The sequence below is a fragment of the Apodemus sylvaticus genome, chromosome 1 (assembly GCF_947179515.1).
Source record: "Apodemus sylvaticus chromosome 1, mApoSyl1.1, whole genome shotgun sequence".
Lineage (NCBI taxonomy): Eukaryota > Metazoa > Chordata > Mammalia > Rodentia > Muridae > Apodemus > Apodemus sylvaticus.
Window position 1 is genome coordinate 1389072 of NC_067472.1, and position 27032 is coordinate 1416103.

Here is a 27032-nt window from a genome sequence, read left to right on the forward strand (position 1 = left end):
GCCAGGGTAAGTTAAGCATCTTTTGTTGTGTTATTTGACCTTTGTTCTTGATTCCAGACATAAGAGTTTGTAAGTCTATGGAGTTTCTGTGTGATGGAAGTGTCTTTGTTTTCATAGGGACTGTCTTTCTTTGCTCCAGAATTCATTGCAATGGGTTGACTTAGAGAAGAACCCCTAGTTAGTCTCAGGATGGGTCTCATAATCAGAACAACCAACTTATTAAAGGGTCACTGATTTCTAAACCTTTGGAAAGGCAACAGAGGGCTGGGGAATTTAATCTGATAGAGCTTTTCACAGGACTTGATAGGTTTCTGGTTTGATGAAGGAATCCAGGTTCAGTAGATGTTCCTGGGTGGTATTTCCTTTCCTTTGATCCCTTGCTGACCACGCACTTTATGGCTCTGCACATTAGTGTTTATATTCATCTATTAAAATAGACCAGTGGATGTGAATGAAGTACTTTGCTAAGCTCAGTCAATCAAACTATTAAAACTGACAAGGGTGTGGTGGGAACTCCCAGACTTTATATTTCATTAGTTCCAAATCACAATGGGCCTGGACTTGTGATTGATCTCTGGGATGGAACAACCATGTGAAACTGTGCCTTCAACTGATGGAATCTACTAATGTCCCAAAGTAGATGGCGTCAGAGCAAATAAAATTATTGGACAGCCTTATTTTTGCATCACCATGGCCATCATTGCTGTCAAAAACAGTTCAATGGAGAAAGTATTCATTTTGCCTTATAGAATAGAGGGATTTCAGTTCAGCATTCTGGGAAAGATATAGGTATGGGAACATCACCATCTATTAGTGGTGGTGACATCATAATGCTATAACTGTTCACACTGTGGCTGACCAAGAAACAGAGAACACAACTTGGAAATAGGGATAGGTATAACCATAACTAGTGACCTACCTAGAGATAGTCCACAGCCTCCAATACATTGCCACAAGCTGGAGAAAAGTCACTTGAAATGTGAGCTTGTGGGAAACACTTCAGAGTCAAGCTGTAACAGTCAGTGTAAAGGAAAAATTCCACACACACATTGGTGTCAGAAGTATTCCAAGTACAAGTGGTTCATAGGGCTTTGTGGCCAGGAATGGCAGATGGTTGCTGGCAGCTGAGAGCAGCTCTTGCTGAGACATATAAAACAGGGTCTCAACCCATGCACCAACAGTCACATGACTCAATACTCTGAGCTCCTCAAGGGGGAAAAAAACAACTTGATCAGTATATTATTATTATTAGTAGTAGTATTAGTATTATTTTCTATATTCTTTGTTTACATTCCAAATGATTTTCCCTTTCCCGGTTCCCCCTTCCCCATAAGTCCCATAAGCCCTCTTCCCTCTGTCCATTCCCCAATCAACCCCCTCCCGCTTCTCTGTCCTGGCAATCCCCTACAATGCTGCACTTGATTAGTATCTTGAGGACACTCTTTAGAGCACAGAGCCCATCTAAGCTGGAATAGAAGCCTGACCCTCAGAGATGGGGTTATAAGAAAGATGTACTCTACCAAAAATGTGAAATTTGTGGTAATTCACCATGTACCCAATGTCTTTATATGAAGGACAATCAAATTAATATGGAGATTATAGGTTTGGTCCAGGAATATGGTAATGAAGTTAGAGAGAAATGAAGGCCATAATTCTATTTTCAATTTTTTAGTATAAAATATTTTAAGTAAAAAATTGATCACCAGCTATTCCAAGACCACAGACAACCAAACAAAAATATGGTCTTTCTATTTTTTTCCAGAGACTCTTGTCCCCAGAGAGCATGATCTAAGTTCTTTTAGTTAGTTGCTGGGCACTAAAAGGTTTCAAAGGTGACTTCAAAGAGACTCTAATGGATACCCTGGGGTTCTCAGTCCTTCCAGGAAAGAAAACTATCCTTCCTCAATCTACTGAGTCTATTGCAGGTAGTATTAGAATCTAATCACGGCAAGATAAGCTCTTAAAATGGGCTTTAGACATGCCAATGGCATGTCCATGGGAATAGGGATAAGAATATCTGGAAAGAAAAATAGACTAAATCAAGGGTAGGTGTGCAGGTAAAATGATCCAGTCTAGAAGGTCTGGTGGGAGTCCGAGAGGATGTTGGCTGAACATAAAGCAATGGTCAGGCCCCTCTTCTCAAATATAATTTCTATCACAACGGCATGCAGTCTCTCCTTCCTCTTTCCCATATTCGGTGTTAATGATTTCTTCCCTGCATTCAAAAGATGGATTTAAATTGTCAATCAAAAGCCTTTCTGGCTAAAGTAGAACATATCTAAAGATTTAAGAATCTAGAGCCATGGGCAATGGTAGATGTGTCTTGAAATACATTTGGGAATCTTCTGTTGGGCCCTAGAAATCTCAAAGGAGATCTTCAATGAATTGAGTAAAGCAATTTGGGGGAAATACCATTTGAGCAGTGGCTTGGAGGATCTGACCATGAAGAAGGAATAGCTATCCATACTAAGGAACTGTGTAAGTCAATGTCCGGCTACCAATGCTGCAGTAACAAGCATTACTAACATCTTAGCACAACACAGGAGTATTTCTAGCTAGTGCTTCTAAATCATCTTCATTTGGCCTGAGTGGTTTGGTGTCCATCCTCCAGGTCTTTTCCTGTGTTCCCAGTCAAATTGGTAGATGGAACTTCAAACATCCAGTGATTGCTGAAAGAAAAAATTTAAACTATATATTTGGCTCTTAAAGCTTCCAGTAATACACAATACCTAGGTTGAATATGAATCCCAACCAGCCCCTTTAATGTTTATAAGATATTTATCTCAGCACTATCAATATATTTAGAGGCTAAACTATGAAATAGCAGGAAATTGTGCATGTTTCTGTGTTGCAAGAAAGAGTAAAAAAGATCAAACTGACACATTCCCACACTCATGCCTCCAACTCTGCCCCTTGGCAGCCTGGACAGCCATGCACTTGCAGGCAATAGCCAACTTGTTTTTATCTCTTGGAGACTCTCTGACTCCGAACTCCACAATCTCTCCACCCAGCTCACTAGGTTACCACTGGCAGGTCACTACTACACCAACCCCGTGCTTCAAATCTCCCATGGTCTTTGGGTTGTACATCTAGCAAACCCACACTTTGCCACTGTTATACCTTTCTCTCTTAAACCCAGACGAGCCACCGCATGAAGGAAAATTCAACACAAACTTAGTTCAGAAACAACGGTAGCTCAATCTCTGGGCATAACAACTAAAACCTAATCTTGTAAGCCTTATTAAAATCTGATTCCTCTGGTGGCAAATCCTTGTGGACCCGCTATGATACCAAGAAACTCCAGCAGCTACATCTTACCCATATGCTGTCCCTGCTTCCTCTCTTCCTCCATCCAACCTGGAAGTCCCACCTACTCACCCAGTGATTGGCTCCTTTGTTCATTGGTTCACAAGAACAGCACCAGGCCCATCCACAACATTTCTTCTCTTTTATAGGTTAGGGCATGTAGTTTCATGTAATTCAGTGAGTCAGGGAAGGATGATCTTGTATTAAGGAGGATGTGCTATTTGACTTTCCATAGCCAATACAAAGAACATTTAATTTATTTCAAAAGTTTCAATTCATGTTCATAAGGTGGAACACACCTGCTTATTTCATAGTGGCCAGGAAGCAGATTAAGATACAGGAAGGGTCCACATTACTATATATTGGGCAATTGCATCTTTTTCAAGACATAGCCTCACTATATAGCTTTGGCTGGCCTCGTACTTATTATGTAAGACCAGGATGGCATTGAACTCACAGAGATCTGCCCAGTTCTACCTCCAGAGTGCCAAAATTAAAAGCATGTGCCACCGTAGTTGGCCCTTTCAATTTCTTTTTGAATTATCTATTAATGTGTTTGTGCTGAATATAATCAAATTGTTATTATCCAAGGTAGCCTATAGTCTTGATATATCCCTTCAAAAATTTTGAATTAAAAATAGTGACTATTAGGAGCCAGAGAGATGTCTCAGTATAAGAAGAGTACTTGATGCATAAGCCTGGGGACCTGAGTTCAAATCCCCATAACCCACATAAAAGCTGGTGTGTTTGTGAATGCCTCTAACCCCAGCACTGGGTATAGATCCTGGGAGCTTATAGTCAGGCATAAGGTTCCATGCCTCGTGAGAATCCTTGTCTCAAAAAAAAAAAAAAAAAAAAAAAAAAAGTTAGGCTGTGATAGGACAGGATACCCAGCATCCTTCTCTGGCTTCCACACCTCTCCACACACATATAACTATTATACTGATGGTATGGTATAGCTCAGTAGTAAGAGTGCAGGCTTAGCATGTCCTCTGATCCTCACTTCTAGCAACTGTTACCATATCACAGATAGATTATAAAGTTTAACAAAATGTCCTTGTAGCTGAGCCAGTTGGGAGCCACTGATGTAATGCTAGACCTGACTCAGTGTGCAACTCATCCAGGTATCTGTCTCAGGTAGCTTAAAAAAACCAGGCAAATTGATCAAGCTGAGATAAATGTCTTGTGGATATTCAAGTGGCTATTGAAACTTATACTTTACGTTGGTAGAATATATGACTGAAGCCACCTTATAAGCTAGACACAATAGTTTCTTTTACTCATCAACTTCTTCCATATATTCCAGAATATAAATTTGCTTTGGAAATCCAAAGCAAACTCCTTAGGCTAAAGAAACAAGTAACTTCTCTTTGCATGCTTTTGCTGACATCAGTTGTCAATAAATATCTCATACACCTTAATCTCTGTGGTCAGGTCAGGAAAACAAATCTGCATGAAGAGTTTAGCATTTTCTAAATGTCCACCTGTATTGAGTCTCTGCTAGGGTAAATGGAGTGGGGGTGGGGGAGAGGATCTTTGTTCTTAAATCTTTTCAGAAATATTCCATCGTGTTATTTTCTTTCTGCCTTTGAATGTGCCCTGCCTCCAGCTCCTTTTATTGGTGTGGGCTGAAAAGATGTTGAATTCACTCAGTATATTCTGAGGGACACTCCCCCTGCACCTGTTCCTTTCTTCTGTTAAAGATCAGTCACAAAGGAATAGAGTGTGAGGAGGAGAGTTCTCAGCTCTCTCCCCTGATTACTACTTCCTCAGCCTCTGGAATTTTCTTACACTATTGGTTATGCCATATGATATCCTGCAGAAGTCCAGCAACCCCAAGAATTTTCCCTAGGCTTGGATTTTGCCATCCACCTGCAAGCTGCTTCATGACTAAAAGCCAGTCAGTGTTCTTATCTTGGGTGGCTATTTACTGTTGTGAAAAAAAAGTTGTTTTGGATCTAGTAGGAAAGAACAGCCCCCATGAAATTGGCATCTTTGAAAAATTTCCTGCATCAGACGAAAGCAAAGAATTTCCCAAATTCAATTGGCTGTTACACACACAATAATAATAATAATAATAATAATAATAATAATAATAATAATAAATAAAGTGGGAAACAACTTAAGCCTCCAGTGCAGGTGTGCTGGCAAAATGTTCTACACAACTTTCATGTGCCTCCTGTGCCAAATGCAAAGAAAAAAAGAAGAAAGGATGAAAGGAAGTAAAGTAAAACTGTTTGTACTGAGGGGTGGTGAACTGAGAAAAGGCACCTTCAGGAATGTTCTCTAAATTCCTTTACAATTTTTAGTTCTTATTTCTGACGGCAAAAATTATCTACAGTTCTGAAAAGATTTGAAAAATCCAAACAGCAGCATCAACAACAATAAAGACATTCCTTCCCCAAGTTATCATACCAGTTAGAGATAACTCTTAATTTTTGTATATGTACTTTATAACACTCTTATATGCATAAAAGACAGACATTTAAATTAAAGTTGTGTTACATTGCCTGCTATTTTTTGGATACAGGATCTAGGACCACAGATTGCACTTTATTTAGTTTATTGTACAAACAATCAAGTTTTTTTTCTTGGCATTTGGCAGACAAGCATCCAGAGCAGCATGTTAAAAGTGTTCAAAATCAATATTAATTTATCAATTTCTGGTTGTTTTTAAATTTCTCTCATTCTTTGTATTTTAATTTTTAACTTTAAATTCTATGATTGATACATATTTAAGATATGCTGTAGTTCTAAATTCATCTTGACAAAACTACTTGACAAAATACACATACTCTACTGTGATTTTTTTTTTATCAACTCAAAGACATTTATTTGCTTATTTGGAGAAAAGTAGAAGAAAGAAGCAGTATTAAATGCTGTTGTGTTTGCCTATCTCAGAATGGCCTCTGTTGATTCATTTGACACTTTAAGTTTGAATTGCATTTCATCTGAAACAAATATTTGATCTGCGCTCAGTTTTTATTGATGACAATTTTGCTTCTACTGACATTTTAAAGGTACTTCAGGATATTTTCTTTGGAGGGAGTGTATGGAATATGTCTTATAGAGTGAGAGAGTTTGGTTTTTATCCTTACTAGAGATTCTACCCCTTGAAGAGTTGTGTAATTCCCTTTGCTACTAATGGGAGTTGCACAGTAGCAAGGTGTATCTGTGCTGTGTTTGCTGCTGCCATCTATGGAGTTTGTCTTGCTCTTTTAAGGTCTTTCGGCTCAGCAGTTTGGTTCCAGCAAAGAGGCTTTTTTTTTCTTCTCAGTTCCAACATCCATGCAATCAGTGGCTTCTGGGGATTCCCCGAAATCGTGCAGAATTGTTTGCTTGGCTAATGGTTGAAGTGGTGAGCATGCACATATGCACGTGTGACTACGTGTGCACCATGAGCTCTAATTCTACCCCAGTTACACTTTTCATTCCTTTCTCCCCATCTTCATGTTCTCCTAATGTTAAAGAAGCAACAGGTAGAAGAAAATTACCCTACTCTGGCCAGTTGTCTGCCAACTTACCTCATGCTGTGAGGTTGTGAAGGAGAAAGCATCTTCTCTGGAAGTTCTGTTAGGGTCAGGGAAGAAATAAAGATTCCCTCACAATGCTGGTGATGCTGAAGAAGTCTGACTTTCAGTGTCTGTCTGGGAAGGTGGGAGGGGATGGTGTCAGTTAGAAAAGATGTAAGTGGAGGAGTGTCCTCTTTCTCCACATCCTCGCCAACACCTGCTGTCTCCTGAGTTTTAATTTTAGCCATTCTGACTGGTGTAAGGTAAAATATCAGGGTTGTTTTGATTTGCATTTCCCTGATGACTAATGAAGTTGAGCATTTTTTAAGATGTTTCTCCACTATCCAAAGTTCTTCAGGTGACAATTCTTTGTTTAACTCTGTACCCCATTTTTAATAGGGTTATTTGGTTTTCTGGGGTCTAACTTCTTGAGTTCTTTGTATATATTGGATATTAGCCCTCTATCTGATGTAGGGTTGGTGAAGATCTTTTCCCAATTTGTTGGTTGCCTATTTGTTCTTTTGATGGTGTCCTTTGCCCTATAGAAACTTTATAATTTTATGAGGTCCCATTTGTCAATTCTTGATCTTAGAGCATATGCTATTGGTGTTCTGTTCAGGAACTTTCCCCCTGTACCAATGTCCTCAAGGGTTTTCCCCAGTTTCTTTTCTTTTCCTTTTTTTAATTAGATATATTTTTTTTATTTATATTTCAAATGATTTCCCCTTTTCTGGCCCCCAACTCCCCGAAAGTCACATAAGCCCCCTTCCCTCCCCCTGTTCTCCCACCCACCCCTTCCCACTTCCCTGTTCTGGTTTTGCCTTGTACTGCTATACTGAGTCTTTCCAGAACCAGGGGCCACTCCTCTGTTCTTGTACCTCATTTGATGTGTGGATTATGTTTTGAGTCTTCCAGTTTTCCAGGCTAATATCCACATATTAGTGAGTGCATACCATGATTGATCTTTTGAAACTGGGTTACCTCACTCAGTATGATGTTCTCCAGCTCCATCCATTTGCCTAAGAATTTCATGAATTCATTGTTTCTAATGGCTGAATAGTACTCCATTGTGTATATATACCACATTTTTTTGCATCCATTCTTCTGTTGAGGGATACCTGAGTTCTTTCCAGCTTCTGGCTATCATAAATAGGGCTGCTATGAACACTGCTGGTGGGGTTGCAAATTAGTACAACTACTCTAGAAATCAGTCTGGCAGTTCCTCAGAAAACTGGGCACGTCACTTCCAAAAGATCCTGCTATACCACTCCTGGGCATATACCCAGAGGATTCCCCAGCATGTAATAAGGATATATGCTCCACTATGCTCCCTCCCTCTGCCTCCTATGACTATTTTATTCCCCCTTCTAAATGTGATTCAAACATTCTTGCTTGGGTCTTAGTTCTTCTCTAACTTCTCTGGGTCTGTGGGATGTATCATGGGTGTCCTGTAATTTTATGGCTAATATTCACTTACAAATGAGTACATACCATGCATGTCCTTTGGGTCTGGGTCAGGGTTTCTATTCCTGGACAAAACATCATGACCAAGAAGCAAGTTGGGGAGGAAAGGGTTTATTCAGCTTACACTTCCCACATTGCTGTTCTTCACCAAAGGAAGTCAGGACTGGAACTCAAGCAGGTCAGGATGCAGGAGCTGATGCAGAAGCCATGGAGGGATGTTACTTACTGGCTTGCTTCCCTTGGCTTGCTCACTTGCTTTCTTATAGAACCCAGGACCACCAGTCCAGGGATGGCACCACCCACAATGGGTCCTCCCCGCTTGATCACCAACCAAGAAAATGCCTTACAGCTGGATCTCATGGAGGCACTTCCCCAACTGAAGCTCCTTTCTCTGTGATAACTCCAGCCTGTGTCAAGTTGACACATAAAAACCAGACAGTACAGTTACCTCGTGCAGGATGTTATTTTCTAGTTCCACTTATTTGCCTGCAAAATTCATGATGTCCTTGTTTTTAATAGCTGAATAGTATTCCATTGTGTAAATGAACCACATTTTCTATATTCATTCTTTAGTTGGGGGGATATCTAGGTTATTCCAGCAATGGGTGTTAGGAATAAAGCTGCTATAAACATTGTGGAGCATGTGTCCTTATAGCACACTAGAACATCTTTTGGGTATATGCCCAGGAGTGGTATAGCTAGGTCTTCAGGTAGAATGATTTACAGTTTTCTGAGAAAAGACCAGGTTGATTTCCAGAGTGGTTGTACAAGTTTACACTCTCACCAGCAATGGAGGAGTGTTCCACATCCTCGTCAGCATGTGCTGTTGCCTGAGTTTTTTATCTTAGTCATTCTTTTGGGTATAAGATGGAGCCTCTTGGTCTTTTGATTTGCATTTCTCTGGTGTCTCAGGAACTTGAACATTTCTTTAAGTGCTTCTTGACTATTACACAAATGATAAGTGGGCAGAGAAAGAAATCAGGTAAACAACACCCTTCACAATAACTACAAATAATATAAAATATCTTGGTGTAACTCTAACCAAGCAAGTGAAAGGCCTGTGTGATAAGAACTTCTAGGCTCTGAAAAGAGAAATTGAAGAATGGAAGTATCTCCCAGGTTCATGGATTAGTAATATTAACAGTGAAAATGGCCATCTTACCAAAAGCAATCTATATAATCACAGCAATCCCCATCAAAATTGAAACATTTTTTTTTTTTACAGACCTCGAAAGAAAATTCTCAACTTCATATGGAAAAACAAACACTCGGGATTGTGACTTTAATTTTTTCAAAGCCTACCTTTAATGGTGGTTCTTAAACACTTTAGTCCTCCTTCTAGCCCACCACCCACTAGACGCAGTGGAAAAGAAAGGATACAGGGGAAGTAGACCTGTTTAGAAATTGTTCTTTAGAGTAAATTCCATCTGTGTTGTCAGGAAATTGTTTTTGCCTAATCACAAGAGAGGGTGATTATTTTCCCCTTTACAATTTCCTTAGTTTATCATTTTCACTCACAGGAAGTCATTCATGTTTCCTCTTGGAATCTCCGGTCCCTGGCAAAAAACTTGCAAGGACTAAGAAATCCAGCAGGCATTTACATGATGGATTGATGGTATGCAAAGAGAAGCTGATGGAGTGGGAACTGAACTTATGTTCAAAGAGATATTTATGGAGCATTCAGAGCTCTGAGTAAAGTTTTCCAAGCTATGTGCCCTTATTAACTGTATATGGGCCACTGTGTCCCCACAGGCAGATGAGTCTTGTTTAAACTCTTCAACATCTATCTCTACATAGTCCCTCCCATTTGTCCCCCAAAGCCTGGACAATTACCACACACCTCATTACCTCCCAGCCTCCACCAGTGTCTTCTCTTCTAAGTCATAGCACATTTCTGTGACAAAATCTTTTCTGGCTCCATATCATGTAAACAAAAAGGACTCCATATTCATGTTTTCTGAATATGCTTTTTCAAACCTCAGTCCTTTCCTTCCACTGGCTCCTTGTCAAATCACTACGTGGTCCCTAGTCCCCAGTTCTTAACCCTAAAGTCCCACACTGTGGCCACACAGACAGCTCCCTGGTGCCTGAGCACACCTCAGAGTCTGCACTTCCCCCCTTGATCTTGCTTTTCATGTGCATATGGTTTTCTACCAGCTGTTCTTGTTGTGTTTGTCAATCTAACCTGACCCAGGCATCTGGGAAGATGGAATTTTAACTGAGAAGATGCCTCTATAAAATTGGCTTTTACACAGGTCTGTAAGGGTATTTTCTTGACTGGTGATTGATGTGGGAAGGCCTAACCATAGTAGGTCCACCGCCGTGCAAGTGGTCCTGAATTGTATAAGAAAGCAGTCTGAGGGAGCCATGAGGGAGCAAGCCAGAAAGCAGTGTCCTCTGCTACCAGGTTCTCCACTTTTTTTGAGTTCCTACCCTGACATTCCTCAGTGATACATTTTTATTGGAAGTGTAAGATGAAATCAACCTTTTCACCCCCAAGTTGCCTTGGATAACAGCAATAGAAATCCCTAGACACCACCTAGACTGTAACAGTTACCTGTGTTCTTCTCTTTCCTTCTTATCAACACTGTCATAGCCTTAGTTTGTCAAACTCAAAGCTCCTTATCCCAGACCCCTTTATATACTCATGAATACCACATTTATGGTGTGTATGTGCAGGCATGTGTATGCATGTGTGTGTGTGTGTCCTGTGTAGGTGCATGCACATGTGAATTCCTGAAGTTTACAGTTCTCCCTTTCTCACTAGAGTCTCACTCATCCTCTGGACACTAGCACTGAACTTGGCATGTGTCATTTGTAGAGCTGAATATAATCTCTGGGTCACACTTTTACCTGTAGCCATGATCATAGCTCTTTCTTTCCCAGTGTCCATGTTCTGTTCCCAGATTAAGCTGAAAAGCAAATACAGAGTTAAATCTTCCCACACACAGAGGCCCAGAGTTTTATTTTCATAAAGAAGAAAACTCTTGATTATGTTTCTGAGTGACAGATGACCCATCAGCTAAAGTAGAAAAAGAAAAGATGCCCTTGTGGCAGGAGTCAGGGAGGCTTAATGTGGCCTGAATGCCAACCAGGGAACCCGTGTCCCAATCAGACTTGTGATCCCCACACGCAGGACAATGTGGGTTTGACCTCAGCAGAAATCAGGTCTGCTCAACATGTCCATGATGATAGCAAACATATGGAATTGATTAAATGAATAAATAACCCTACTTAGTTTTGCATAAGAATATGTGGTACTCGGGTCAAAGATAATCCCTAATTTTTCTATGCATAATAGATTCCAAAGTGTAAACATCACCAGTAGCTTGAACCAAACTAGATGCTTTAAGTCAACAGTCAAAGGTGTGATTGTAAACTCAGAAATATCGACAGTGTTTGTGAATATCACTACTCTGAATTAGGTGAGAGGTCCCAGCTGATGTGGATGTCTTTCTGACATCTCAGCATCAGGCTATCTGTCAGCCTCAGTCTTCCTCCTAGGGCTCAACTGGAAAGGATATCTCTTGATTCCTATCTCCCCTCTTTTAATTTATAAAGGTCATTCAGAATCAGAAAATCCATTGGAAACTCCTAATTCCTCGATATGTCTTCTGGAGTTATTTCTCAACCTTGACAATGCAGATATTAAACTTGTTTAAAGATGATTTCTGTTGATGGTAATTTTATTTCACCCTTTTACTTCCTGAGAGCTAGATCAATTCTTTAGTGGTGGCAGGCTTGGGTTTGTTAGTAGGGCATTCCTTGTTGGAACCTAGGAAGACCATTTAGCACCCAGCTTCAGGACATCTGGTGTGTGAGACTGGGATGGTCTGAGGAACAGCATATGTGGAAGAAGGCAGATGTCAGGAAATAGATTGAGAACTCAGGAGTTGATATTAAGATCTCAATGGTAAAATTCAAGAAAATTCTCTCAGATAATCAGAACTGACAGCCTGTATACCCAAGGTAAGCCCAAGTCCTGACTTATGTGTAAATAGAGCTTTGGAATGAATGTCTCAAAACTTTATCATAAAGGGAAGGGTTGTCTGCAACTTCCATCCAATGGTTGGTGCCATGGGCAGGGAAAAGGATATGATCAGAGACACAGAGACACTGGGAGGAGGGCCGTATGAGAAGGAGGCTGAGGCTAATGCTAGACCAAAGTGTCTGAATTCCAAACAAGGGTTCCTAATAGCCTCAAGAAGCTAGAATACTATGAAATATGGAATACACCCCTGCTAACCTTTTGGATTTGTATAGTGTTGGGATCAAACCCTGGCTCTCTCACATGATAATCCAGCATTCTACCATTGAGCTATATCCCTAGCCTGATACCTTGATACTAGATCTCCAGTTTCTAGGACACAAAATTATTGGATATTTAATGAGGCAGACCTAGGTTAAAAACAAACAAACAAAAAACACCATGTCTGCACATATATGCACTCGATACAGAATTCTCAGGAGCTACAAGAGAATAGACTTCAAGGTTTACTCACTTTGCTTCTCTGGCTTGTAGTAGTATCTAGCTTCTAGAAGATTCTCCATGGGTATTTTGGAAAGGCTGAGTGGATCCGTCTTCCTCCCCCTAAGAGAGACAAGAATGAGGGTGGATAACACCTTCCCTACAGACTCCACTGATGAGATTCTTCAGGACTGCAGGAATCAATAATAATCAGTAAAAATGCTACAGATTATAGGAATTATGCCCACAGGTTGGTACATCTTTATCATCTTCTCTTACATAAATAGTCAAAGGCTTTATGAGGCATGAAAGTAGAAAGGGTATTTATTATAAGAGGGTGAGGATATGGAGGAGAGGAATGAGTGATATTGATAGCCAAACAAAACAGTGTGTGAAAATGGAAGAGGAAGTTTGTGACTTTGTATGCTAATTTATGATTTATAGAGAAGTTCACAGATTCTTTCATAGTTAAAGAAATACAAGAAAGATTACCTTGCTCTATTTCCACTCAGACACATTGACAGTGTGAGTAAGGTAGAGGGTTTGCTCAGGACAAGACACTCATTCATTCAAATTTACTTCCTGAGCCCTGTAACTAACTACAGGAGGGCTTTTGCTCAAGATTGGGTCTAAGGCAAAAACAATAGTCAAAAGCTCATGGAATCTGAGGAAAAGGGAGACAGTTAATAAAGTAACTGCACTTGTGTCTCATCAGGATGTTATAAAAGCTAAGAGGAAGAGGTGGCGTGTGTGTGTGTGTGTGTGTGTGTGTGTGTGTGAGTGTGATGCATATTCTGGTCACAGGACATTGATTTGTATGTGCCTGTAACTCACCCATGAAGAGAAAGGCCATGAGCCATTTTCTTTTCACACCTTTCTGATTGCCCAATTAAAGAAATATGTATACATTAGCATTTGATCATCTAGAATCCTCCAGTTACAGTATTCTGCCCTCTTCTAAGTGGCTTTCATTATAGAAAGATAAATGCTTTCTTCTCAGAGGATCAAAGAGGAGCCAGAATTTCAGGAAACCAGACATCTGTAAAGAGGCAATGAGAACCTGAACTCAAGGGCCTGCCTCAGAGGTGAGGACAGTAGGCAGAATTGCAGGGACTAGTGTCTTCACAGCAAAAGGAAACCTCATCTGCAGTGCCAGGATCTGCCAGGCCATCTGCTTTGGCAGCCTCAGGCACCTGTTAGAACAAGTGGCATCTATATAATGCCACTATCCACACATACACAACCTCCGAGGGAGAATTGCCCGTTGAAGGGGAAAAAAGAAATCAAGGTAAACTTTTCATGAGACAATTCTAAGATGATTTTTATTTGTGTCTGTTGTTGATGATATTGATTGACAATTAATATGGGTAGGTGCCACTCACTTGGGGTCCAGGTGAAACACCTACCAGATGCATAAACAATATTTGGCCCTGAAGAAAGCAAGCCGATTTCTGTTCCTGGGTTTTCTTATTTTGGGGTGAGGCAAGGAGCTTCTTGCATTCTAGAATGCTTCTAGTTGGCATTTCTAACTGCAGAATTTCTCCCTTGTGCTTTGTGTTCACCCTGGAATGTGTAGCTTAGATCAAACCAGTCAGCACCATTTTCTCTGTGGTCCATGAGCTTTGTCTGGGAACATGTTACCCAGATTTCCCAGTTTCCAGTGGAGCAAGCCATGGGAGCTATCAAGAATCACCTTGTGCCCATGTGCAGCTACGGAATGATTTTACCATGATAAGTATACAACCGAGACACTGAGACAGGAAAAGCAGATTTCAAGCACAGCATTTAAACTCTGCTCAAACCTCATCTGAAGCCAATGACCCCATTAGGTTCAGTTACAAGGATGAACCAATTCCATTTCTATGTTTTTTTTTAACTTGTCTAGTTTGGTTATTTCTCAATCACTGGCAACCCAAACAAAAATCTTAACTTACACGGAAATACTATCCACAGGCTGTGAGCCAGAAATGCACAGGCCATGAGAATGGCCCACATGGACTCTGTATAAAGTCATGGGAGGCAAAAAGAAAATGTCAGGGCTCCTCCAAATGGGCTCATGAATAGACAGTATGATTTAGGAATATCTCAGAGGGTATGGAAGAGACATGATATTAAGGCCAGTTAATTGAATGGTTAAAATATGCATTTGGAATTGACCTGGGGACACTGAGGCCTTGGACCTTTTGGCATGGGAAATGATGTTATAAGGAGAGATGGTGTGTTAGTGTCCTCCTTTGTACATAGCCAGGAGAGATGGCCAGCCTGGGTAGAAAAGCAAATGGGTGACTTGTTTGTTGAACTGTCCTTGTTGGAGGTCTATAGCCGACCACAGAAGAGGGGTTAAATCGAGATAGTTCTCTTTAGTGATAGAAAGCAAATATCATGAGAAGCTGATATTTTGCCCACTGGGGAGAAAGAGCCCAGTAAAGGTACTAATTCTCTCCAGTCTCTACATACCTGTACTCTTGAAAGTGCATCCAAGATAAGACAAGGGAAGTGACTCAGGCAGGAGGCTTGAAACCTTGTAAGTTAAGGGCCTCTCAGCACCACTTCCTCAAAGCATAGAGACAGATGTGGCTCGACCACACCTGATTAAAACCAGACCTGTGACTTGTCTTCAGAACACTTCGGAGTGAATCCTACTGTCACCTCATAGCCCTCTTTTATTAATTGGGTGCAGAAGAGAAAAAAATCAGAAGGGACGTTTTTATTCCCTTCCAGTAGATCTGTGGACTCTGACTCTACCACTGGGGTAATTATCTTTCAACAGCACTTAATTTCAGAATTACAAAGCAGTAGTAAACAGTCCCTTTTTAGTATGGCCTTCGTTTTAATGTATTATCAGGACCAGAGAGAAGGGGAGGGGAGCCATCCTACTGGTAATGTTTCAAAGGAAGAGAATGTGATTTCAGAGGGGCTGTCTGAAATTTTGTAGGGTTTTAAGGATAACATGAGACTCACAGTGGTATTATGTGAAAGAAATGCAGGAACATCTGTTATGTTAAGTATAACAACAACAAAACCAAAATAAATCTCTCGAGAAGAAAAACTCATTGTAGATTTCAGAGGGGCTTCTGCACAACTCACAGGAAAATCAGCAGAAAACCGTGGCAGTGGGAACGTGACCGGCAGAAGTAACCTTCTAATCTGAATGAAGTGGTGCCAGCTTCCGGGGTCTGCTAGTTCAGCCCTCTCATGCTTGGCATATTTGCGCAACGAGTCCTGAGTTACTGCCGCCAGCTCCCGAAGAGACCGACCAGCTGTCAGTCACGCACAACTTTGTTCTTCTGTGTTTTCTTCATTGTTTTTGATATGAGCTCTTTTTCTTCTATTAATAAGAAAAGTGTGATCTGACTGGTGACAAAAAGAAAAAAAAGTGTGCACGCACACACACACACACACACACACACACACACACTGTGGAGTCAGTCTTTCTCCGTTCATTTTAATGTGTAGCCGTTCGAGATGAAAAGACTTTAATCTGCCTAGATATTGAGAAACAAACAGATGAATTGCTAAAAAGTCACAGCAAATGTTTAAAATCCAGATTGGCTCAATCTGATTTAGGAAGATGGTTCTGAATAATTTCCCAAGTGTGGCTAATTCAGTCATACACCCACACCCTCAGGGTAGAAAATGCCCCTCGTTTGACTTGGATCTGCAAAATTTTAGCAGCCTGTGATACATTTCAGCATTTTGTATGTGTGTGTGTGTGTGTGTGTGTGAGATAGAGAGAGAGAGAGAGAGAGAGAGAGAGAGAGAGAGAGAGAGAGAGAGAGACTGTGCAAATTGAAAGGACTAAATAGGAGAGACCCAAACTATCTAAACAGCAACAGCAACATGTATAGATAGCCCTTACACCCTGAAAGGGATAGCTCTTGAAAAGTTGATGAGCTGCAAGTCCCCAGTAGAGTGTGACCACATAATACTGTGCCACTTTTTTTTTTTAACATTTATTGATTGATTGATTGATTGATTGGCTGGTTGGTTGGTTGGAGGGAGTTATGTGCATGCATGTGGAAGTCACCATTTGGGTCCTGGGGATCAATATCAGGCCATCAGACTTGACAGAAAGCTACCTTGTTAGCTGAGTCAACTTGTTGGCCCATGTTGTCACTATTAATGTAGAGAGTATGTCTCTTTGGAACAGAGAAGCTGCTGTCTCACAATTTTGGTGAATTTAAATAAGAAGAAACTGCTAGACAGATCTCTTAAGTAACAACCTGTCGTCTACTGTGAAAAGTAGGAACTGGAATGAATTTTTAAGCCATTGTCCTAGAACATTCCAGTGAAGAAAGTCTTTCTCAAGTCTCCCACCTCACTTACAGTGCTTGCACCCTGACCCTTCACCTAGGAACACGTTGTCCAGGTACTTGTCTCTTATGAAAAGGGTACTTCCTACTCTGATTTTTGCCTGGCTAGCATTTTTAAGACCTAGGACCTCCATCCAGAAGACCTTGTATGTACCTCTTGTAATCTATTAGAGACTTTCTATGCCTTGCCCTCAGCCAATAAGATGTTGAAAGAAGCTGCTCAAGCCTTCCCATGAAGCTGAAAGACATAGACATAGCTGAAGTTCTGATGACTGGCATAAACTGTAGTATGAGACTAGTAGCCAGTAAAGACCAGCCCCTACATTCTTGGAAGCAATGGGAAAGAATCACAGATCTTCCTATCTCTCTTCTTTCTCCACCCCCTTTCTTTTTCCTTTAACTGATTTGAACTAGCATTTTGTATCTTCTCCTCCCACTCTCTTGGTAAAACAACTTTAACCACACTGCATGCTGGCTGTCTCCTACTGTAACATAAATTTCATGAGATGTTCAGAATGCAAGAGTTGGGAAATAGTTTATTAAGTGACCATTGTTGTTCCCATAAAGGAATATGTACAAAGTAATGGTCAAATTTGAGTTTGCTTTAAAACAGACACACAAGAGTTCAAAACAAATGTGTTAGGAGATGGCTGGATGCATCTGTGTGTCTTAGAAGTCTGGATCTGCTGCCTCTGTTACTGCAGAAGACATTATAAGCTTAGTAAGAACAATATTTCAGGGCTAGAGAGAGAGTTCAGCTAGTAGAACCTGAGTTCAATCCCCAACATTCATATGAGAAAAACAAAGTAAACCAAAAATAGGTGTGATGAGGTAATCCCAGAGCTGGGGAGGCAGAGACAAGATCTCTTGGGTCTGATAGCCATTCATCCTGTGATCCATACACCAGTCAATGATGTTGTCTTTAAAAAAAAGATGGGAAGTTCTTGAGGAATGAATACCAAGGTTGTTCTCTGGCCTCTACAAAAAAATGTGCATGAAGACTCACATGCAGAAGTGTATTTGTGTATACATATGCATGCACACACATACACGCAACACACACACACACAACACACACACACACAGATGGACAGATAGTTTCATTATGAGGTCAACTAAAGGAAGTGTTGGCTGAGCCTTGAACTTCCAACCTCCTCCTGTTTCTCACCACCACTGAACTGATGAACTGAGTCATCCCATCTCTCTGGTTTGGGGTGGGACATAAGTTCAGGGAACACTTTGGGAGCCTTAGCTTGACTTCTGTTGCTGCTGTTTAAATTCTAAGTAACTTTTAACAAGAAGCTTCAAATTTTCATTTTTTCTGGGTCCCATGAATTACATTGTTGGTCCTGCCTACGGGGTTTTGCAAACACACATGCTCAGGCCCCACTCCAGAACCTCTGATTCAGAAGATGTTGTACTATTCTCAAAGAGGCCATTTCTAGTACAGAACCTAGGCAGTGCTATTTCCAGCACCCTCTTGGGAGAGAGCTGCACCAGTACTGAGCATGGACTCCCTTAACAAAAGTCTATGGAAACCTGAGGTCTGGGAAGAAGAAAAGCAGGCACCAGAATTTCAGTAAACAGGAGAAAACACATCCCCCAATTCCTCCTGGAAACAACTTCATCTCTAGCTTGTCTCTGACCATTGCTTGCAATATTTGATTCCCTAACTTGTTAAGAGATTTCTTTCATAGACACACAGAAATGCCAAATCATTTTCCTCTGCTGTCCAAAAAGGAACAAGAGGGAATACTGTCCAAGAGGAATACGAGGCTCCTAAGTTCATGAACGATTCTCATGGTAAGTAAACAAAGGGCAGATACAAAGAACTGGTCTTGCGTGGGCCCTTTCCCTAGCAGACATTACCAATCATTCCCCCAGATAATACTAATCAACCACGACATTCATTTCCTCTGAGTTCAGGTCTTGCCTCAGCTCCAGTCTCCATTTAGACAGCAGATACAACCACATTAGACTTGACAATGCAGTTTAGAACTAGTTTCCATGTGTACCAACTGGGAATTTGAGTGGGAAGCTGAAGCAAGGCAAATATAAAATAGTAAGGTTTTTGATGTTAAATTAGAGCCATTAGAAAGGTCATCCTTTAAAGGATAAATTTACTTACAAGTTTCTCATGTTGAAAATAAACAGAAACCCAACACTTTGGGAGAGGACAGCATCATTGTTAACTTTTTCATGTGGGGTGGTAGAAATCGGGGCCCAGGCAGTGACCTGATCAGTTTTGATAGGAAAAGTACTGGCTAATTTTTATTAGCATATTTATCTCTAGTATGGAGGACCTCTCAAAGCTGAGGAAACTACTCTCTGTAGCCATGTTCATTAACTACAGCACTCTCAAAAGAAAATTAGGGAATTTGCATTTTTTTTTTCTGAGACATGGCTTCTCTGTGTAGTCCTGGCTGTCCTGGAACTCACTCTGTAAACCAGGCTGGCCTCGAACTTAGAAATCTACCTCCCTTTACCACTGCCACCACTGCTACCACTGCCACCACTGCCACCACTGCTACCACTGCTACCACTGCCCAGCAGGGAATTTGCATTCTTTGTTGTTGTTGTTGCTGTTGTTGTTATTTTCTACATTCTTTGTTTACATTCCAAAAATTTCCCCTTTCCAGGGTTCTCCCCTCCCCTTAAGTCCCATAAGCCATCTTCCCTCTGCTCATTCCCCAATCAACCCCCTCCCACTTTTCTGTCCTGATAATCCCTTACATTGCTGCATCAAGCCTTTCCAGGACCTGGGCCCTCTCCTTCCTTCTTCTTGGGAATCATTTGAATGATTCTGGGAATTTGCATTCTTAAGTCAGAAGTAACAACAGCCTTACCTCTGAAGTCAGGATCTCATTAAGAGGCAAGAGCACACAGTTGTGAGACTCTCACCAAACTGACATTCCTCTGAACTTAGCTTTTGGCTCCAAAAATGTCACACATACTAAAACTCACTTGAAAGTATATTAAATTCTGAGACTCTGCTGTTAGTTATGGAGGAGGGCGCATATGGGCTGAGAAGATTCTAGGATCCAGAGCTCTGGTTCCAACCACCACACTGTTATTGATCACTTCATCAGGGCAGGAAAAATTTCTCTCAATCAAACAGATCAGGCACTTTCTGACATGATGGGAAGTATGGGTTGGGCAGGGCCAGCTGTCAATCCAGATGCATCCTTGGGAGACTGTCAGAGTAGAAAGTGGAGAAATGAACCACTCCCCCTCACACACTGAAGCCAATGACAACAAGACCCTTTAGTGGCTTTCTTTAATGTTCATAATATGATCGAAAGACATTGAATCAGGTGTGTATAAAATGTGAACCTAGAAAGGAAGGTCATAGAGACAAAGATATCAGGCAGGAGGGATTTGTACATTTCAGACCAGAGGTGATTCATGCTATGACCTCCATCCATCACTCTGGTGGTCTTTATCCTTAGAACATGTTTCCTTCAGTCAAGGGCATCAAAGCCCTACATGACTACACATATGCAAATGTACAGAGGAAAGACTGGAAGGCAGTAGCATTTGGCAAACACACAAATACAACAGTGTTGGGCCACCTTACAAATGGGAAGCCATGATGCTGATATCACTGAGAACTTGGCTGGATCTAAAGTCAACTAACAGACAAGCGTTTAAGCATACCTGTGAGAGATTGTCTTGATTAGCTTTAAGTGTCAAGACCCACTATACTTTGGTGAAAGGTAGGAGGGAGAGAGGAAAGACCTGGTCCATGGGGAAAGTTTATCTTTATATCTTCCTGTCTTGATGGTTCATTCATCTACTATATTGTTGCTTCCACTACTGCTGCCATCTTGTATTGAGGTCACAATCCAGCTTCTTTGGTGTTCCGACACAGACTTGTGTTGAGATCTAAACCTGCCCTTATACAGCAACATCCTGAACCTTACCAGAAATGGGGAAAATGACAAACCTGTAAATTAACTAACTGTACATGGAAGAAATGAGAACAGAGTGAGCTAGGGGGCCTGGTTGTAGTGAAGGCAGTCAGGAAACCAAGCAGACTTGAGCTGCATTTTGTTTATGTGCATGTGATGTGCATGCCTAAGGAAAGGTACACTCCTGAACACACATTCAGAGGCTCGAGGAAGAAGTCAGGTGTCCTTTCTATCACTCTGTTTCATTTCCTTGAGATAGAATCTTTCACTGATCGTTACCCAGCTGGTGACTAGCAGAGCCCATGATCTGTCCTGTCTCTGGTTCCAACTACACTGGGATTGCAGGTATGTATGTGTAAGCAGTTATACTCAGCCTTTTTATGTAGGTGCTGGAGATTTGAACTTAGGTCTCCATGCTGGTACAGCAAATGCTCTTCTTACCTACTGAGTCATCTTCCCAGCATTGTGGGAATCTGGAGGAGTAGGAATGAGAGTTGGCTGGTGAGAATTGTATTAGTTACTTTTGCTGTGGTAAAGCACCACGACCAAGGCAACTTACAGAAAGAATCATTTATTTGGGCATATAGTTCTTGATGGCTGAGAGTCTATCATAATGAGGAGATACAGCAGCAGGCAGGCAAGAAGGCAGGAGCAGGAATCTGGGAGCACATGTTCTCAATTGCAAGTGACAAACAGAGAGTACACTAAAAGTGACACAAGACATTTAATCTCAAAGCCTGCCTCTGAAAACATACTTCCTTCATCAAGTCTTTACCCTCTAAACCTCCCCAAACAGCACCCCACTGGGGACTGATTATACAGGTGTCCAATGCTACAGGAAACATTTTCTATTGGGGTTGATATAAATTTTTAAATTTAATTTAATTAATTAATTTGTTTGTTTGTTTATTTGAGACAGGATTTCTCTGTATAGCCAGCTATCCTGGAACTCACTCTGTAGACCAGGCTGGCCTTGAACTCAGAAATCCAAGTGCCTCTGCCTTCCAAGTGCTAGGATTAAAGACATGTGCCACCACTGCACTGCTAGGGTTGATCTTCTAGAAGCAGCTCTGGCAGAGGTCAAGGTTGGAGAAGAGGCCATCTACACAATGTTAAAGAGACCAGCTACAGTATGTTGGTGGCATCAAATAACAGGTTGGGCGAGGCAGTAAGACTGAAGGAGGAATGAATGAATGAATGAATGAATGAATGAATGAATTAGAGCTATACTCCCAGTCTTGTCTGTGGACAATCCAAAGACGATATCCTGAAACCTGGTGACATCACTGGGACTGCCATGTATCAAGGGAGTTCTCTGACTATCTTAAGTTCTACAGAGACATCACAGAGGAATAAAAGGAACTTTGTATCCAAATATTAAGATCATAACTCACACTGTTAAGTGCCTGATACTGTAGCTGACTATTAGAATTTGCTCATTTTAAATTCCTCAGAATGTAATAGGTCAATTCCTCAAAACTAATACATGATTAACTCCCTCACAAGTATTGATCCTGATCCTTCTGAAGTTAATCATAGGTCTTGATGTATACTTTAATCAGTACTGCAAAGACTTTTTCCTATATGGCTATAAAATAGTCACACATTTCCCTTTTGAGTGATGATAGAGCTCATATTAAATAATGTCATTAGTGCTACTCAAACATCAGTGAATGTTGTTTCCACATATGAAAGGGCATTGGGGTAAAAGCCAGATACTCCCTTTTGCTTTTAATGAACGACTGAGATATCTTCGGGCCTGCTGCAGTAACTTGTCTCAGAAGGCCACTTGAATCATTACTCAAACTGTACTACAAGCTATGTCTGTATTTAAAGGATTAAGTATTTGTGCATATTTTAATGACAATTACTTTCATAACTGATTATCATCTGAGAACAGAGTTCTGAATAAAATCTGCCCACCCCAAATGAACTAGGGACACCCTTACTAGTTCTTTTCTGCCAAAACCTCACCAAGAGGGTTGTGCTTCTGCTGAATAAGCTTGGCATGTGTCAAACATGAAATGATATGCTCTGAAGATAATCACACTGTATGTAAGAGAAGTACCCCACTCCAGGACCATTGTCAAGCAACTAGACAAAGTGAACTGATCCTTTCCCTCCATCATCCAGACTAAGTGTCCTCATGATGACCCTGTTCTCATGTATTTTCATGTTTTATGCAACTTTGATAGATATGGTGCTATTTAAAGATTTAGTTTTTTTAATCATATGCATGCATGTGTATCCATTTGTGGGTATGTGCATTTGAGTGCAGGTGCGTGTGGATGCCAGAAGTGGGTAGGGGGTTTGGAATTGGATTAGAGGCAGTTGTTAGCCAGCATATATGTCAGTCAGCAATTATTAATTGTCTGAGCCATTTTTCTAGCCCTAGTTGATGTTATTTAAAATGGTTTAATGTGCACTGGATGCTTAAAATTAGTTGGTGCCTGTTCCATCTAGCTACCACTGCATTTATACAAAGGCAATGGTGATCCTAATACCTAATGTCTGTGCCTGAGTGTGCATGTGTGCCTGTGTATGCATGTGAATCTGTATGTGCATGCATGACTGTATATGCATGTGTGCCTGTATGTGCATGATATGCACTGAAGGTAAAACCTTAGAGAAAATGCTAAATGAGTATCCAGACAAAAGAATGGCTGTCATCTCTTCAGTCCTACTATGTGTTCAATGCTGTATGATGCTGTTTATACTAACTAGATCACTTTCATTTACAGCTGATCTCTGTCTCTGTTTGTCTGTGTCTCTGTTTCTCTCTCATATGAGCCACCCTGTTTGTCTCTATCTCTCTCTCTGTCTCTCTCTGTCTCTCTCTGTCTCTGTCTCTCTGTCTCTCTCTCTCTCTCTCTCTCTCTCTCTCTCTCTCTCTCTCTCTCTCTCATAAGAGCCACCCAAGACTCCAGAGGGTGAACTGACCTTTTAGAGGAGCATCCAGCTGCTACATGTCAGGACACAGATTCAAGTCCAGGTCTAGATGCCCAAGAAAATGCTCTTTCTAAACCATCACCTTCCTACTTCGCTGTAAAGAGGACTTTGCCAGGCACCAGTAAGTTTGTCTAAAGTATCTAGATTTTTCTGGTTAGAGATCCCAGAATACACACCTTTATGTAATAGTTTTGGATCAGACTTCCTAGAATCTGTAAACAAGAAATGTCTCACATAAAATTTCTGAAATACAAGTCAAGTGTTGAGTCCAACTTGTTCTCAGGTGAGGAAGCTGTTTGTCCACTTCCGTTAGGCTATAAGGATGGTTCTTATCCATGGTAACTACCTCATTCTCACCTTGCTCCAGAAGAAACTGAACACATCCATCTGAAACCACTGCTTATTTTTTCTAGACTTGAACATATTAAAGCACATAGAAACCCACCAACACCTCCAAAACAAGAAAAGTCTGTCTTCTATTATGTGTATCTCATGACCAAAGGTTCCCTCATTCATCATTTCTTCTTGTACTGGGTATTTGCTCTGGTCATGCAAATCTCTCTTACCACACTAGCCTGGGCTAGTATTGAATATATTAACAAGATTATTGGTGTCCACTATTCAATTAAATATAGGAATACTGAAAAATCTTTGTATTCAAAAAGTTTGATCATTTTCAGATTGCTCTTCAGACTGGTACTTAACCTTATTCTATCCTAACAACTCTCAAGTATGCATTTCCTCAAACTCTGAGTTTCATAAAATGCAGTAAATAACCTTAAAGCCCTTTATGAATAATTATGAGTTTTTAAGTTTTTGTGAATCTGCATATTAATTTTTTCCCATAAATAAAACATGAAGCAAAATCCACCATGTTCAGTGTCAGGGGAATAGAAGAAGAGAGAGAAGGATAATTATCAGTTTAATGTGGGAACAGACTTAACCTAAAAGATTACCTCCAAAATTGGTGACATCCTAAGTATATATAATTTACAAGGATGTTTTCATTTAAATAAAAGGAGGGACAGTTGATGCTGAGGCTCTGAGCCCTTTCATAGCTCCCTCAATGGTCTCTGGTTAGAAAAGCAATTGTCAGAGTTTATTTGCTGGGGATTAATTCTCCTCACAGGTGTGGTTTCTTTCGCAAGTGGAGTGTATCGTCATGATGCTTAAATTACATTTTCACATTCCTTGTGTGTTACGGGGCTACATATCTGGAGTTATAAATGTGCTTGGAGAAATGAATGGTTACAAAATGGCTTCCTTCTGCTCATTCTCAAACCTTGAGCATAGACAACAAGGAAGGAGCATGGTCCTGGGGGCTCATGCCTGAAGTCTTAGCACTCGGGAGGCTGAGGAATGATTGCTGTGTGTTTGGGGCTAGCCTGGGCTACAGAGTGAGAGACAGTCTCAAAACAACAATAATAGAGGTAAATAAATAAGCAAGGTAGGAAAAACAGAGCAAGTCCCCATGCTATTGCATGTCACTTGCGTTTGCAGTTCCTGATGTAGGCAGCACATGACCAGCAACCTCCAAGGTGAGAATGGGGCCCCCAGATCTCTCCAGGGTGGGATGCTTCTGGGCACTGTATTTGTTTCTTGCAGCAGTTTGCACACACAGAGATGATGATAAGCCAAGGCTTATGGGCTCACCATCTTACCACACCAGTTTGTTCATGAAAATAGAAGCTCAACTCAGCATCCCACACCTCAGGTGTCTGCTCATTTTCTAGTGCCTCTGAGGACCACTAGAATGTAGTTAGCTAACATCTAAGAAGAGAACAAAGTTCTCTAAGACTTAGAAGGTATCACACTTGCCTCTATGTCCAACCCAGACTTTCTAGGCAAATTTATACTGTCACCAAAGTGACCTCTCTCAGAGAGTCTGAATTGATTTCTCTGGGACATATGGTCACCAGAACCACACGGGGTAGAAATGGATTTTAAACAGGTCCTTGCACTGCTTAATGGATGAAAAATAATGTCAGACTTCTTGAAAGTTTAGGAAGGGCTACTCAACTAGCAATGATTTCAGAGTGCTGCAGAGCCCCATATGTGTAAAAAAAAAATGTTCTTCCTAAAATATCGTTTCCTCATTTTCTGATTCCCACAGAGCAGAGCAGATGGGCACGGAGGCATCTTCCCCAAAATGGGGCCAGCGTGCATGAAGTCACATTCTGACACAACTGGACTTTCTTCCTGATGTTTTTTTTTCCTCACTGTCTCCTAGTTTTTCCTTACCAAATTATAAGGAAGTGGGACACTTCAGAATCTGTGGGACAATGAGTAGTTTACAAAAACAAACAACTCTGACCTCTCCAGCAGTTAAGGCACACATTTTATTCAGCTGCATAGCCCATACAGACTACACACAGAATTCATCATACATTGAGAAACCTCTCATAGGAAACCCTCAAAAAATGATGGTTTGATGCTAAAATTCACCAACTAGACTTAAATTTGGCAAGAGAAGGGCAGTTTGACCTCATTTCAAAAGTGACTCTAATCCCATAATGCCTCAGTATCTAGACAGAATGGGCTTGTGACTTAGTTTCTTGGAGTCTTAGTTTTGAGATGTATAAAATGAGATCACCTGAAAGATGCTACAGGGGTGGGGTGAGATAAAAAATGGAGTATGCATACCATCTCTTTGAGAGGGTCTCTGGCTGGATGAGAGACAAGGCTTTCTCCTCAAGACTGAAGAATAGCATCCCTGTCCAATCTATGTCCTTTGGAGACTTAGATCCCTGATACTGTACTTGGTTTGAGGGACTCAGACTTAAAAGTCACAAGGTCTCTGGCCTCTAGGAACTCAAAGGATGTCTAAGGTCACAGACAGACACAATTAATTCATCATAAGCCGGGGCAGAAGACATTTTTTTTTCTTTTTTTTTTATTTGATATAATTTATTTACATTTCAAATGATTTCCCCTTTTCTAGCCCCCCCCCACTCCCCGAAAGTCCCGTAAGCCCCCTTCTCTTCCCCTGTCCTCCCTCCCACCCCTTCCCAGTTCCCCGTTCTGGTTTTGCCAAATACTGTTTCACTGAGTCTTTCCAGAACCAGGGACCACTCCTGCTTTCTTCTTGTATCTCATTTGATGTGTGGAT

The 27032-nt window shown here is 40.9% G+C and overlaps 1 long non-coding RNA gene across 4 annotated transcripts in view; it reads right to left on the reverse strand.

Moving 5' to 3' along the window:
- Positions 1-1396: 1396 nt before the first annotated feature.
- The window catches only part of LOC127685378 (uncharacterized), a 57224-nt gene continuing 31588 nt past the window's right edge, over positions 1397-27032 (reverse strand). Inside the window, exons 2-6 of one of the 4 annotated variants that reach the window (XR_007977863.1) lie at positions 12785-12873; positions 11136-11194; positions 6831-6953; positions 2527-2669; positions 1397-2215 (exon numbers count right to left, since the gene is read on the reverse strand). This is a non-coding gene — a long non-coding RNA (uncharacterized LOC127685378). Of the gene's footprint in view, positions 2670-6830; positions 6954-8324; positions 9226-11135; positions 11195-12784; positions 12874-15837; positions 16055-27032 lie in introns of those variants that run through there. The other 3 variants (XR_007977862.1, XR_007977856.1, XR_007977861.1) reach the window with 3 other exon arrangements.